We start from the raw sequence: 16,083 nt of genomic DNA on the forward strand, positions 1-16,083 counted from the left end.
CTTAAACCAGTAAGTGATTACACTGCATATTTTAAGAATCATTATCTGCTTCTTCTAACACTTGAAACATACAAAGATAGTATCTAAAACAGTACTGTGAGCTTATGCTGGCTGTGTCTATGGTAAAAGTGATGCATGTAAATTAGTGGTAAATCCACATAGTCCAATTCAGGAGATATACATGTAAAGGAAGATAAAAAGCAAAAATATCATTATGAAGTGGTAGCAGCTGTCACTGTGGATAACAAAAGTAAAAGCAAGCAAAAATAATTCAAGGCAGAGTACGAATATAATTAACAATGCAAATGTAAACACTGTACTATTGTTAAATTGGAAAGACTTTTAAGACACCCTAACTGATCCTTACAAGGGGCTAAGGCATCGCGTTTTGTAAAAGCATGGGAAAAAATCCCTAATATAATTACTGCAAATGCTCGCTGAATCACTAAGGCTTCTAAAGTTCTTCAGACCGCCTCTCTCAACATCACAAACCTACAAGAACGTAAGGCGGATCACAAAAAAAATAGTTCTTTCAATCTCTCAGGTACCACAAAGTTTGTTCTTAGCCTTCAATTTCACACTTATTTTAAAGAACAGTTAAACTTACTCTGAGCCTTACAGTGGGACCTCTCAATCCCTTGAAAGACTTGGAACAGCCTGAAGTGATTTATAACATTTTCATGCATGATTACCATAAGCCCTGTATTTTCAACACCACTACATTATTTACCTTGCTCAATAAACTATAAAGGCTTGGAAAACAGGCCCCAGGTTTCCTGCAGTACCAGTTCTTCTCTGTTTTTAGTAGTTTTTTGTTACCCCCAAAAACCTTTCGGGTTGCAAAGCATCCATTCAGCTCTAGTCCAATGTCTGTTTAATTGAAACACCCCGTGCACATGAAAACAAGTAAACCTGCTGAGAAAAGAGCAGATCCGGTAAAAAGCAGCAGCAGCTTCAGCTAACTAGCCAAGTCCCCAGAACACAAGAATGTGAAAATAAACTGTCTCAGCTTCCTGTCCCTCTATTACTGGCCCATAGGTCCTGAAACAGCTGGCATGGGGGAATCATGTGCTGAGGAAAAAAAAAAATAATAAAAAATGTAGTCCGATGCAGTGGTGCAATAAGCTTCAATAGTTCATCGCTCATAAATTCCACTCAGGTCACAATCGCATTATTAAAGAGAGCGTGGACAGCATGGGAAAACGGCACGAGCTTTCTCGTAAAGGATTTGGAAAAGCCTCCCTTCTTTCCTCTTCTGTTAATTCCAACGGGAGGCTCTCCTTCCAGTTTCCTGGGTCTTAGTTCAAACATTTATAATCCCAAGAGCAAGGCGCTGGTATCGCTTTGGAAGGCGCGGAGAAGGGAGACCTGTTGTTTCCTCTGCATTAATCCTCCACTCGCTCTCGCCCCAGCCGGGTCCCACCGGCGACGCTCCGGAACCGGCGATATCCAGCCGAGGGGGGTGAAAGAAACCCGCCGAGAAGGGAGGCAGCGCCTGGGAAGCAGAAGCGGGCGAGGAAGGCCCCGAAGGGAGACGGGGGCACCGGCACCTCGCCCGCCCGGGTCTCGCCGCTCCTTTTCCCCGCGGCAGGGCCCGACAAACAAAGCTGCTGGCCGCGGAGATGGGGCTTTTTTGCTCACCCCCTTCTCTCCCTCCCGCCGCCTCCCCTCACGGGGAGCGCCGGGCCGGGCCTCCCTCCCTCCCCGCCGGAGGCCCCAGCGGCGCCGGGAGCGCAGCCCCGCAGCCCGCACACAGCCGGCTGCGGCTCAGCGCTGCCCGTGCTGCCCCGGAGGAGCGAGCCCGGCCGTGGAGGCCCCGGCGCCGTGAGGGCCCTCGCTACCGAGCGGCGGGGCAGGCTCCCCCGCGGCGGGAGGACTCGCGTCCCTCCGGGCCGGGCCCGGCTCGGCTCCGCCCGCCGCCGCCGCCGCCTCCACGTCCGTGGTGGCCGGCGATGGGCCGGCTGAGGCCGGGTTAGGTGCCGCTGTGTCCCGCGACGACGGTGCCGCGGCCCGAGGGGGCGGCACAGGCCCTGCGCGCTGGGGAGAGCCCCGATCGCCGCCGCCGGCCCCTGACCCTCCGCGCCAGCACCGAGCGCCGCCGCCGCCGCCTCCTCCCGCTTCTCCCGGCGCCCTCTGCGGCTCCTGCATAAATCAGTGCGGGATCCAGAATGCACCGCGCGGGGAGGCTCGGGCGCCCCTTCAGCGCGGGTTCGAGACCCGCTCCCCCGCGGAGGCCCCGGCGAGCGCCCGTTCTCTTCCCCGGCAAGCGACACTCCCGCCGCCCACGGGTGCCCGCCCAAAAGGAGGGCTGCCGCGTCTCCGGAGCAGAGCCCCGGGGTAGGAGGCGTGCTCGCTGTGGGGCTGAGCAACAGGGCAGGACGGGAGTCATCAGCGCTGCCTGTGCCAGAGTCGCCCCGGCAATCACAGTCCTTCCCGGGGCCTGCGTGTCACGGCAGGGCCCTGCCAGGCGGGTCTGCCCGCTCCTGCATACAGGCATCGCCCGCTGGGCAGGAGCTGGGCCCTGCCCCGATCCCTCAGCCCGTTCCCGTCGCCTCAGCCCACCCTCTCGACCTGCTCCCCCGGCCTCAGCCGGCAGCCAGTGCCTTCCACCTGCACCCTTGCAACGTACATTGGAATGGTGGTGAGCCCTGTGTGCAAGCCTTATGCCTCACAGAGCTGTGAGGTGATGGGTTTAACCAATTAAACGGTGTAACTAATGGCTGTGTGGTGAGTAAAGCCACCGGAGGAGCCAACACCTGTGTGAGTCTGTGGGACACAGTGAACAGTTGAAGTGGTGTAACAAAGCCATCTGCTGCCGTAATTCATCCACGTATGTGCTGTGTGAAGGCTTGGTGTGGGCAACGAAGGCTTCTCCCGCCTCGCCCTGTGAGGAAGCGGTGCCACCATGTCCTCAGCACAGCTCCAGCGAGGGGTGACTTCGCCGTCATCGCCTATTCTCCACAGGAAACTGGCTTGGGCTGCACGGACAAAATAACTCCATTTTTTCCCTTTGTAATCTGTTTCCAAAACAGCATATAAACGTTTTCCACTTGCTTTTACGCTGTTCCTGGATGAGCCTGTTTCTAAAGCTTTTTACATGCACCTGAGTAAGGTTGGAGTTTGTAGGCAAAGCTTAGAAAAAAATGTAGCTTTTCTCTCTTCCATTTGTGTTACCACTATGAATAGAGCATTTGCATTTTAGACCCTATTCTTGCTTTTTAGAATCATAGAATCATAGAATTGTTGAGGTTGGAAGGGACCTTTAAGATCATCGAGTCCAACCTTTAGCCTACCCTGACAAGAGCCACTTCTAAACCATGTCCCTCAGTGCCCCATCTACCCTTTTTTTAAACACCTCCAGAGATGGTGAATCCACCACCTCCCTGGGCAGCCTATTCCAATGTTTAATAACCCTTTCAGTGAAAAAATGTCTCCTAATATCTAATCTAAACCTCCCCTGACGTAACTTGAACCCGTTTCCCCTTGTCCTATCACTTGTCACCAGGGAGAAGAGGTCAGCCCCCATCTCTCTACAACCTCCTTTCAGGTAGTTGTAGAGGGTGATAAGGTCTCCCCTCAGCCTCCTCTTTTCCAGGCTAAACAACCCCAGCTCCCTCAGTCGTTCTTCATAAGGTTTGTCCTCCAGACCCCTCACCAGCTTTGTGGCCCTTCTCTAGACACGCTCCAACACCTCAATGTCCCTCTTGTAGCGAGGGGCCCAAAACTGAACACAGTACTCGAGGTGGGGCCTCACCAGTGCCGAGTACAGGGGGATGATCACTTCCCTAGTCCGGCTCACCACACTATTCCTGATACAGGCTAGGATGCTGTTGGCCTTCTTGGCCACCTGGACACACTGCTGGCTCATATTCAGCCGGCTGTCAACCAACACTCCCAAGTCCTTTTCTGTCGAGCTGCTTTCAAGCCATTCTGCCCCAATCCTGTAGCGCTGCATGGGGTTGTTGTGACCCAAGTGCAGGACCCGGCACTTGGCCTTGTTGAACCTCATACCATTGGTCTCAGCCCATCGGTCCAGCCTGTCCAGATCCCTCTGCAGAGCCAACCTACCCTCAAGCAGATCAACACGCCCGCCCAGTTTAGTGTCATCTGTGAACTTACTGAGGGTGCATTCGATCCCTTCATCCAGATCATTGATAAAGATATTAAAGAGAACCGGCCCCAGCACCGAACCCTGGGGGACACCACTTGTGACTGGACACCAACTGGATTTAACTCCATTTACCACCACTCTCTGGGCACGGCCATCCAGCCACTTTTTTACCCAGCGAAGAGTACATCTGTCCAGGCCATGAGCAGCCAGTTTCTCCAGGAGAATGCTGTGGGAAACAGTGTCAAAAGCTTTGCAAAAATCCAAGTAGATAACATCCACAGCTTTTCCCTCATCCACTAAGTGGGTCACCTTATCATAGAAGGATATTAGGTTTGATAGGCATGACCTGCCCTTCACAAACCCATGCTGACTGGGCCTGATCACCCTGTTCTCCTGCGTGTGCCGTGTAATGGCACTGAGGAGGATCTGTTCCATGACCTTCCCAGGCACCGAGGTCAGACTGACTGGCCTGTAGTTCCCCGGATCCTCCTTCCGGCCCTTCTTGTGGATGGGTGTCACATTTGCTAACCTCCAGTCAGCTGGGACCTCCCCGGTTGTCCAGGACTGCTCATAAATGATACCAAGTGGCCTGGCGAGCACCTCTGCCAGCTCTTTCAATACCCTTGGGTGGATCCCATCCGGCCCCATAGATTTGTGCACCTCCAGGTGCTGAAGCAGGTCCCTCACCGTTTCCCTTTGGATTAGAGGGGCTTCATTCTGCTCCCCATCCCTGTCTTCTAGTTCAGGGGTCTGGGTGCTCAGGGAACAACTGGTCCTACTGCTGAAGACTGAGGCAAAGACTTCATTAAGTACCTCAGCCTTTTCCTCATCCTTGGTCACTTTCCACTTTTCAGAGTGGAAAGCTTTGAAAAGCATCAAGGGCCAATTACGCAGAGAGAGGCAGGTCGTGCCAAAAAGCAGCAGTCCTTGCACTGAAGGATGTGCAGGTTTGTGACTGGATTACATGACGCTTAATTTGTAAATACAACATATCGACACCTAGCGCTGCATAGAAAGGATCGTTAATGAGTCACTCATCCTTCCCCCAAATACGAAAATCTTTACCATTACAAATTTACTATATTGTGTTCTTTTCCTTTGGTAGTTGAGCTTTAGGGTGAATTCAGATTACATTTTTAAACTTTTCCTCTACAGCCATGAGGTCTAAGATTTTTTTTTTTTCCTCTTGAAGTTTCTCATATAATCACACAACTCCGGGAGCTGGAACTTTAAGGAAAAAATCAAATATTATGAGGCACATTCAAATCACAGGTTTTGCCAAATACTGGTTAGCACAGGTTTAACGCCGAGTAATACACTATTTAAGTGTAATTGCATAAATACTGACGTCTGACTTTTCAATATAAAGAGAGTAGCAAAAAAATTTCCAAAATCAATTCTGCTCTTCCTGAGGAAACCTCCCAATGTTGTGAATTAACCTGTGTTGTCAAATAGTCTCAGCATAGCTCAATGCTATTACTTACAAGCTTTGATATATTTATATTGATATATTTAGAAACTTCTAGGCTTCGATTTTAACTTAAACTACTTAAAATGATTGTGGGAGGGGAGGAAGGAAAGCATCATTCACCTGGCCTTTTCCTTCAACCTGCTACTGAGGGTTTAACCCAAACTGAGGGTTTCTTTCACATAATTCGCATCAATGTAGAACTGTCAGCAGAATGCGGGCCGTACTTAAGAAGCACAGCAACGTATTTCTGGGGTCAAACAAAGGCAGTTACTTAATGCTTAAAACTAGGTCCTGAAGATTACCTTGAACACAATCAGCTCTTTATTTCTAAGCACATTCCTACAGGTAAATGTTTCTATTTCATTGCCCCAAACTCTCTCTTTGTCTTTACCTGCACCAACAAAATTGTCTCCCATAGCTCACAATTCATCGATGACTGTATTCCTTATAGACAAGAGGTGCTGATTTTGTCTGATTCTTTAAAGAAAACAAAAATACCCTGCCAGCTTGACCCGCTTGTTAAAAAGTTAAGCAAACCACTAGTAAAAATACTTAAACTCTTCATGTGCAAGTGAAAAACAAACCCAGTTTTCTAAGCATGATCACAAATACATAGAATGAAAATGTATTGGCAGAAAAGGAGAGATAGTATTTCCTTACCTCTCTGACTAGGATTTCAGATAATTCTTTCCTTCCTCTGTTATGCAACATTCAGCAGGGTAATATAAAAATATAAATAAATCAAATTGATACTAGTCTAGTAAAGTGAGACTTTAAAAACTGAAAAGCATTTTAAAAAAATTATAGTAAGTTTTTGGGAGATTCAAGGTTTTTTTCCTGCCACTAGTCGACAAGCAATGAACAGTTCCAGCATCACAGGGGAGATCTTCACTGCAGACCTTATAGGTTGTGTTTTGCCCCTTCCTAAGCTCTGAGGTCTGAATTTTTGTTCCCTGTGAATGTGTTTCTCAGGCGTGTCAGCTGTGGTGGTGAGGGCAATGGAGTCATGAGATACCTTTACTGATAGGATAGTGCTCATTATTTTGTCCTCATCCTTAGGGAGTCAGAGTTCAAGTGTGCCGAAACTGTTTGACTTGCCTCCACCTACCCAATGTTGCAAGTTGAGGAAGTCCTTCCACGTGAGAATTCAAGTGCATGCCAGGAAAGGCAAAGTCCTCACCTTTCATCTTGGTTACTTTTGCTGTACCACTTCTGCGGACTTCAGTCTGAGGAGCCGTCAAGGTAGCATCTTCAGAACAGCGTGTTCAAGCAAAACCAAAACAAGGCTGAAAAATAAACTGGAATTTACATCTGCATGAACAAACACAATTTCACTTCAGCTCATCACACATAAAAACCGAAACCTAATAACGTTAGTAAAAAGCATCTGGCCTGATTTGATTTGCATTTAAGATACGAGTCAAATGGAGACTTTGTGAATGCAAAGGCAAAATGTTAAACACCGTAATAGGCACAGAGTTGATAATCTCTATCAGATTGGACACTGCAATACATCCAGTCAGATTAACTGATCCTGAGCCAGGTTATGTGTAATAAATTAGTAAGTGAATCTAAGTATTCACCTAGATCCTAAAAGGTGTCGTTACCTTTTCTCTCCATTTTGGATGACTTGGAATGAGGTTGTTTTTTCTTTTGAAATTAAGTTTTGCTTTGTCCTTAAATGGTTAAAATAAAAAAAAAAAAACCTGTCTTGCCAACTATAATCATGCTTTGTTATGAAAGCAAATAACCTTCCACACAATTCTGCAGTGGAGAATAAATACGAATGAATTCTGTATATTAATCTTCACTTCAACCAGTTTGTTAACAAGGCACAAACACTCTCACATTCAGCTTTCCCAGCTCCTCACGTCTGTGGTTGGACTTCCCATCTAAGCAGCTTTAGCTGTAGACCCTCCTCTGCCTCAAGGAGTTGTCACCTTTATCTTTGTCACCTTCAAACCACGTAGCGCTCCTAACACAACTTTCAGAGGAGAAATGGAAATGTCAGTGGTTAGGCACTTTCTTGAGAAATGGGTTTCAGCCTCAGGTGGGAACAGCGTTCCCATGGCATATAAATGTCTGCTATATAAAAGGGAGGCACTGTCTCCTCATGTATAAAGAGCTCGGTATTTATTCATGCCCAAAAGGATGGCTCAGTCCAGGAGGGAACTTGAATCCAGAATATCCTAGCTAAGGAATATGCCTCCCACATGTCATACTGCAAATACCTTCGTTAGGCACCTTGCATTGTGAACGTTACGCTCAAAGCCCAGACTGTGGATGCAGCAGAATTTCTGCGATGCCTCAAAAATATCTGAAAGGCCTGATTTTGAAGCCATACTGCTATCCCTGTGTGCAGTCCACCCTAGCCCAGAGCGGATCATTGTAGGGTCAGCGCTTCAAATACCGCAAACATGACTGAATAATCAGGTCTTTGCGTAACGCTCTGCGTTGCACATAATACACATGAACTAATAAAGTCAGGAGAACTCCTAGGTGTTTACTGCAAAATACCAAAATATTTTTCAGCATTCCTATTTACTTTGTAGTACAAGGGAAACAGTTGCCTTTTTTTCTTCCTCCTGGGCCTGTAACCCGTGATATACCATGTACATTATGAGTACTATCAGCTGAGGGCTTTGTAACTAAATGAGTATGATATTTCTTCTGTAAGTTCAGCAAGAGGTCTGGCTCCCTGTCCATGTCATTTAGCGAAACGTCGCCCTTGTAGACATGTCCAGAAAGAGCCATGCTCTAAAGCAGCTGACAGCAAAGTAATCAGTTCAGAGACCCAGGTTAAATTATCTCTTTGCACCTAGAATCCACATGATGAAATTCAAACAAAAGCTGTTAAAAACAGGGAGGAGAAAAAAAAAAACAAAACAAAACAAAAAAAAAAGGCAGCTTTCCTTTCCTGTCACATGATAAATTAGATCCTAGTGTTTATCCAAGCTCAGCAAAACAGCAACCTCTTCCTGCCAGCAAGTTTTGCAGGGCGAGGTGTCGGTGTCAGGGTCCGGCCGTTCCGAGCTGCCTTCCCTGTCGGCAGCGGGGCTCTGAGGACAAACACCTGCTGCCACCCGTTCCCCGCGAGGAAGAGCTTCTCACCAGAAGGTGAAGGAGCAAAGCGCTCCTCTCTTCACTTCCCAGCAGCACAGGCTTGCATCCGCTGCTTTCTCTGCCCACAGAGTGCTTCATGGTTCATTTGTACTGAAATTTCCTTTGTGAGCCTCAAAGCCACCCTGTGCCAGCACAAAACCTCCGCTGAAAATAGTCCAAGAGCGCCTACGCATTTTTTTTTCCTTCTGAATCAAGCCGATGGTACCTTATTTACTCCCTGTCCTTTACAGATGACTTAATGACTTATCAGCAAAATGCATTTTGAACACATTTCAGGCATTTCATACCAAAATGAATAGATGAAAGAACAGGATTTTTGCCAACAGCACTGATTATTCTTTTGTCAGTAGATAGACGTGACCTGGGCTATTCTGTTACCGTAACAAATGTCTCCAGAGGTTGCTAGACAGAAGAGACGCTTTGCCTGAGGGAGAAGGAACAAGAGGGGAAGAGGCTGGAAGGTGGCCTATAAAGAAGAGGACGGAGGTAATTAATGGTTATGCCCATGTATAAAGATAAGTGCACTAGTAAATGTGTCAGCCCTTCGGCAACAGAAGCCATGACTTGTAGAAACCATGCCTTGACACAGTTCTTCTTTACATCGACATTTTATTTATATAATATGGGTCTACAGGGATCTATGTCAGATTTAAGCAGGTGTAAATCAAATCCGAATTTGGACGTACTGCATCTGATAGGAAGAAAAGTCCGCACAAAACACACAGGAAAGTGAAGACATGCAGAAAGCTCTTAAGAGACCAAATAAACTTACACGATTCATTTTAATGGGAATCATACCCTATGTCGATGCCATAAATATTTTCCAAATTTAGCTGCTATTCCTGCAAAGCCACATAAGCCCACTCAAGTACAAATGCACTAAACTCGAAAAGGTTTTCAGCTTAGTTTCAGCTTCAGTTGTGCAATTTGCAGCTCAGAATTGTTGCAGCTGTTGTCTTTTTTGTATGGATTTACAGCAGCAGAAATCCCCCTGAGCAAAAAAGAATTTCTAAAGCAAAGTATCATTTATTTCAATCTTGAGTGAAATATACCTCTAATATCTAATGCAAACATAGTCTACACTAAGTGAATGTACTGCTTGCAGCACAACTTCAAATAGGTTTTTTTGGAACTATAATGAAAGTACATTCGGTTATAAGTTCAGGACAATAGGGTTGCACATTATTTAGCTATGCGTTTTTTTTTTTTTAAAGAATACTTTTAGGAAAGGCCAGATTCATGTGACATAGTTGTGAATAATATTGGAAGAAGAAACTGTCTGGAGTCAAGAATTCAGAACCAGCTGTGATAATGCAGCTCCTGACTAACTAGAACAGGTTTGGATACATTCCACCTGGCTGACCACCTACATCATGAACCCATTTACCCTCGGTTGCCTCTGTAATCAGTGGAGCGAGAGAGCCGCTCCATGGGAGTGATTCAGATCTTTGGTGTGGTCCATGAATCACCCGCTCAAGATGCTTGTCTCTTCTCATTGACTACAGAGGCAGCCTAAGGCAGCCGGACTCCTGCCGTGGGAGCCATGGTTAGATGTCTAAACCAGCGTGAGATGAATCTGGGCTGGGATGCTGGATACGTGCAAGAAACAGCAGAATTTGTTTGTAGGAAAGCAAGTAAAATGAATGTGGATGTCCATAGAAATAAGCAGTGCCGTTATTGGCTCCATTGCTTTGGATTCAGCAGCCCAAGATTTGTCTGTCTTGTTAATTTTAACTGGTCTGGAATTAAGTTACTGTATTTGCAAGACTGGAGCCTATAGCTTCAGAACCATGGCAACCTATCAGGATATGTCAAAAATCAATTACCTAGAAAAAAGAATTATGTTATTTTTATTCCAAAAGACCTTGTCTACGCATGCACTGAGCCCAGGGTGAGCTCTGTAGATGCTGAGCCTTTCACCTGTTTATTTCGCAAGACTCCAAGAGAGAACGGGAATTGGTTTCTACACAGATCATTTCAAAATTGAGGCTCCAGCTTTTAGAACGTTTTGAGACCTGTTAAGAGAAAAAAAAAATAAAGGATTGTATTATTTTAATAATACATGCAATCAGCTTTCTAAATAGTCTGACTAGAGCAAAAAGGATTTGCCTGGGAAGTAACACTTCTGTTCCTGTAAATCGGCATTTGAAGGGGAAAAAGAAGTTTATTTTCACTTTGTCTGCTATGCAGAGGCTCCTACTGTTTCAAGTGGCTTTGGAGTAGGCACTAAGCAAATCAGACCATGATTTCTATGTACTCAGGATCCTCTATTATTAGACCTTCATATTACTGTAAAGTAGAGAACAGCATTTAAAAATAAAGAGAACTCATATAGCACGTTAGCCTATTTTTAATCCTTAACTGACTAGATTTCAAGTGATAATATACCTTTCATTACATGCACATTGCCCGCATGAAGTTGTATGCAGCAATCGCTATCTTCGTTATTCAGATGCATGCTGAAATGAAATATTAACCTGTGTATGCGAAGAGAATAATTTTGTTAAGGTATCAGTCCCGAATTGTTATGGGTGTAAACACGGCAAAATGATTTTTCTGTGCAACCAGCTTCAGCTTATAGGCAAATGACAATGTAAATAACGTTTTCAGTGAATCATTGGTTTATGTACACAAGTTAAATGCTTATTTTTACCATTTGAGAACTCCCCACTGTCTTCACAGTATTTACTAAAAATATTAATTTGCTAACATTAATTGGCTGAGATGGTGACTAAAAAACAACACAGCCTCAAAATGAAGTCATAAAGAAAACCGCAACAGATTCAAATTCTAAAAACTATGGAAACTTGGAATGGCAGCAATGTGTTTTACCAAAAAAACCATTCCCAGTTTCAAGGTGATCCTAAGGCACAGGTGAAATTGTCTGCCAATAGATAATGGTGTATTACGCTGCTATCAAAGAAAGTTAATTTCCCAGTATTATTTTCCTGTTCTGATTAATAGCAATTCTGCCTAGGCAAGCAAGTCATTTAAAACTAAATTTCACCCTCGGCATTTTGAGAAGAAGGTTATTAGGTCAGGATCTGACATGGAAAATAAGTATAGGTATAAGCCATTTAATGGTAAACATTCAGCTCAGCCCACCTACGAGTAGCCCTAAGCAGCAGAGTGACATTTAAGAGCAATCAGAGTCAGAAGAGAACCTTCAGGGAAAGCAGACAATACTTTAGAAAAAGCAGCTCTACTTTTGCCAGAGAAAAAAACCCAAGACCTTTGGGAACAGTGCTCAAGTGAACTTGAAACAAATACTAAGAAAAATGATGGAAACATAGTAAGTGGACCTCCTCCTCTTTTGTACAGTTACCATAGGTTCTTTTTAAGTAAATTCCTTCCCTGCTTGCTTCTCTATTGGTCTGTCCTTACCTTTCAGCAGTATACCTTGTGCCGAAAAGTCTACCCTACCCCGATGTTGAACTAACAAATACATGGAAGGTAGCGCATGCCTGTCAACATGTAAGCCAAGAGAGCTGCGAGTGCTCTCGTCCTTAGCTTTTAAAGAAATGCCATGACTCTGAGCAAAATTCCCGGCAAGTCTATAAGCCCAGGACGTGCAGCATACGACCGGGGCGAGAGGTGCAGCGGGGAGGAGAACCGGCAGTGCCTGCCGGAGAAGGCAGGGTGCCAGCAGCATCCTCTCTAACGTCAACAGGAGCGGTAGCTGCCTCTGCACCGCCCTGCTTGCACACGTTGTCCCTACCGCTGGATTCACGTTTCCTTTAAAGAAAGGCAGTTTCAGGGTTCCAGTCTGAAATTATAATTTTAGTGCTGCTAAGATAACCCCGCGTATAATTGTGCAATTATACAGCTGAAAACGGCCAATTTCTGCATCCCCTTCTAGAAAAAAGAATAGATCTGTTGTTAAGAAGAGAGCAAGACATATGCAGCTTCAGAGAGCTACTACTGAGCAGTACTTACATTGGGAACTGAAGCTAATGCTGCCATAAGTAATTATATTAACCTCCTGTTTGATATTGACAGAACACGGCTTTCTGTCTGACCCAAAACCACAAGTGCCAGGTGTCAGATGAGGCTGGGCTTTGTGCGTGCAGCAGTACCCATGCTACAGTGGTGTGCACAGACGCTCACGGCAGAGTGGCATCCTGCGGAGATGGCAGCGCCGATAGCAGGGCTAACAGTGAAAATGGACTCCCGCCCCTCATGTGGACATTTATGAGCACGGGCACCACCACGGTTCACATTGCCTGCTCTAACTGGAGTCACACTTTCTATAAAGCAGGTTGTGCTTCTTGACCCATCCCTGTGGGTCACTCCTCGGAGTTCGAGCATCTTACAGGAGCGTGTTTATCTTCACCTGAGGTTTGATCCAGCGTGTCCTCAGCTGCCGTTCTTCACGTGTAGTCTTGTGCCAGTCTAGTCATGTGCCAGGTCTTCACGTGTATTCCTTTGACTCATCTTAGCTACCAACAAACGATTTGTCCTTTATGACACCAAATAATATCTTAGTCACTTGAGTTTTCTTTTTGCCTTTTTCTCTTTGCCTGAATGCTTTGTTCCTTTGTACGGAGGTATTTACATAGCTTTCGTCAAATTACACGTAATTAATGCTGGCAGTTATTAAATAAAAAGCCATTTACAATCTAGCTGCTGAAAGTAAGATTACACGGCATGTAGCTTGCAAGAGAAAAAAAGACAAGAGAAAAGGGTATGAAAGGTAGTCCTCTCCCTGCTCTTGGTTAAGAAATCATTATTTCTAGGAAGGTGGACAAGAGCTGAAAAAATCTTGTGACTTTTTCACAAGCGAAAATAAAAAAAACCAAAAACATTTAGGAAATGTTTAAAAGCCACATGTAAAATACAAAGGGTAATAACTCATAAATGAAAAAATAGCAGACTTGACATTGTTCATCTGTGCCGTAACAAGGAGGGCAAATGATTTATTTCAAAGCTAAATTCCTTGTTCTCCTGAACACAGTTCGTATTAAAGACCCTTTGACCCGTACCATCTGTTTGCATTGTAATTCACATTTAAGAGTCAACATAAATATTGACTCACGATCAGGTTCTGGCGTAGGCCTGTAAGTTAAGCTGCCGCAATACACTTAAGCTTTTGCGCAAAGAGCTGGAGGAATATTGGTCACTTTTTCCTTTCGTGTTACAACCAATCAGTCAGTCAGTGCTCCAAATACAGGTCACATCCTCTCGCAAATCTAAACAAACTTCTAACTTTCCTTTGTCCCTGAAGCAATTTTAAGTGCTGATGCCTAAAACTTCCAGGAATCATTAACATTTCTTCATATATGAATGTGAAATATTAAGGCTAGCCAAGGTGAGATTTATTTGGTGGTTTCGGTCTAGTGAACTGTTGCCTTTGCCACAAAAGCCATCGAGGAACTTGGCGCTAACTCGTTCTTTGTAGTTTTTACCTGTGAAGCCAAAGACTGAAATGACAGGGGCTCGCCTATCTTTTGCCGTAATCATTTAGGGGCACCATGAAAGTGCACGCAGAACGAGAGGGAAGGAGTCTTCCATCCGCTGTGGTCAGGTAGATCGTTTCTAAACTGCACTGTACCTGTTCAATCTTTTCTTTTTGGTGTCTACAAGCTGCTGCCTGCAAGAGCAGAAGTAACAGGGAAGAAAACAGCATCGCAGCTCTTGCATTGACCCAAAATATTAGATTGAAGGAAAATGTTGAAAATTATTGTCACTGATGACCGCTCCAACATATACTAGGAATTAAGCCAACTCTTGCATTTAAATCTGTGAGATTAAAACAATGGCTTAAAATCACTTTTGCTCTGCCTCTTGAAGATGCAGCAGCTGGCCCTGAATTTGTATTTAATGTTTAGTGTTGTCCCAGAAATACAACACAGTTGTTTCTAGCCAAACTAGGGCTGCTCCTGGAGATTGTCGTAGGGAGATATTTCTTTACAGTGAGAGACGTAAATTCAAGAAGCAGTATTGAGAAATAGCCCTGTCAGGAAAATCTTGTTTTCCAGATTATATCAAATAAATTTACTTAAGGGTGTGTGTATATATGCATATGTATACACAGGCTATATACACATGGAGGGAGATATGTGTGTATATATACATATACGCAAGCATACCAGGATTTGAGAGGCACGTCATTTTCACATCCAACGCTTTCTTTGTCTCCCATAATAAACCGTACAGTTCCCTTTCACCAAAATAACACGGCACAAGTTTGATTCCAATATATATTTACGAAATATACAAATGCATAAGTATTTACCTGCTACATATCCGTGGATATTCAGCTAAAAGGGGAATATTCGGTATAAGTGATACAACAAAAATAAGTTCCGCAGTACCAGGTTTTTGCTGTAAACAGAATCATCAAATTTTATGCCAGCAAAAAAATCTACAGGACAATTTAAAGTTTTAGGTACCAAATCCAGCGATGTTTTGCTGGATTGGGTTGCTTTATCACGCATTCTGCAGAAAGGTCAGGATGTCCAGCGGGAGCAACGGGGAAGGTTCTTGACTCCCCGTTTTTAAGCGTTCGTAGAGACAGCATCTCTTACCTGTCTCGGTTTGCAGCCAAAATACTGCAGAAAAGCCGGCGTATACGGACACCAGTTAGTTCTTAGCAAGGTTTATGAGTGCACAATAGAAGGTTTTTTCAGCTCCTAGACTTCAGTTTGGCTGCATGGTTAGAGTTGGGTTTTTTTGTCTGCCTTTAATAATGCCACCTTTGTAGTACCAAAATACGTGACCAAGAGAAGCTGGCAGTGTTCTTGAGCCAGCAGCTCCCCGTTCCTTCTCTTGGCATGGAAAAAGCAGGAAGCTGCTACTGCTGCTGCAACATTTGACATGATAATGTTTCAAAAACAGGATATCCCCTACCTGCTTACAAGTACTGTGGCAATTCCATCCGTGCCCATTTCTTCCTCGCTGAGGTTGTCGTATCCTATTTGAATACATATATTTGAATATAGTCTGAATAACTAGGGACGATTCGAGAAATGTCAAAGTCCCCTTCAAACCACCAAGAAAACAAGCGTTTGTCCTCCCTCAGGCTTGTGTGTTATAATTGTTCAACATTTAATGATGTGGGGGGGATGAGTTTGAGGGAGGGAGATAAGGGATGAAAGTAACCTTTAAAGAAGAAAATGGGACAAGCCTATAGGGCACTTCAGGTACCGTTTAAATAAGAGAAACTGTGATCTAATTTCTCCATAATTCTTTCCCTAGTTCCTCTGAATTAGCCTGCGGGAACTTCTCAGACCTCGCAAAACAAATTGAGCTCCCCACAACTCAGACCTGAGCAACAGACATCAGACTTCGCTGGTGAGGCCTCTTCTGGCAGAAGACATGGTACAACCCTATTTGAGTCACCGATTATTAAAAGTCACCCTTAAAAAATTCAGTTCAA

General features: G+C 44.7%; 1 protein-coding gene across 12 annotated transcripts in view; it reads right to left on the minus strand.

The window, feature by feature from the left end:
• PPFIA1 (PTPRF interacting protein alpha 1) overlaps positions 1–2,158 on the minus strand; it is a 60,653-nt gene extending 58,495 nt beyond the window's left edge. For 9 of the 12 annotated variants that reach the window (XM_063331718.1, XM_063331715.1, XM_063331719.1 and 6 more), the window contains exon 1: positions 731–2,157. The gene's annotated coding sequence lies outside the window, so the exon portion shown is untranslated. Of the gene's footprint in view, positions 1–730 lie in introns of all 12 variants that reach the window. The other 3 variants (XM_063331708.1, XM_063331710.1, XM_063331717.1) reach the window with 2 other exon arrangements.
• Between the last annotated feature and the right edge of the window lie 13,925 nt (positions 2,159–16,083).

Source organism: Chroicocephalus ridibundus, chromosome 4 (genome assembly GCF_963924245.1).
Source record: "Chroicocephalus ridibundus chromosome 4, bChrRid1.1, whole genome shotgun sequence".
Lineage (NCBI taxonomy): Eukaryota > Metazoa > Chordata > Aves > Charadriiformes > Laridae > Chroicocephalus > Chroicocephalus ridibundus.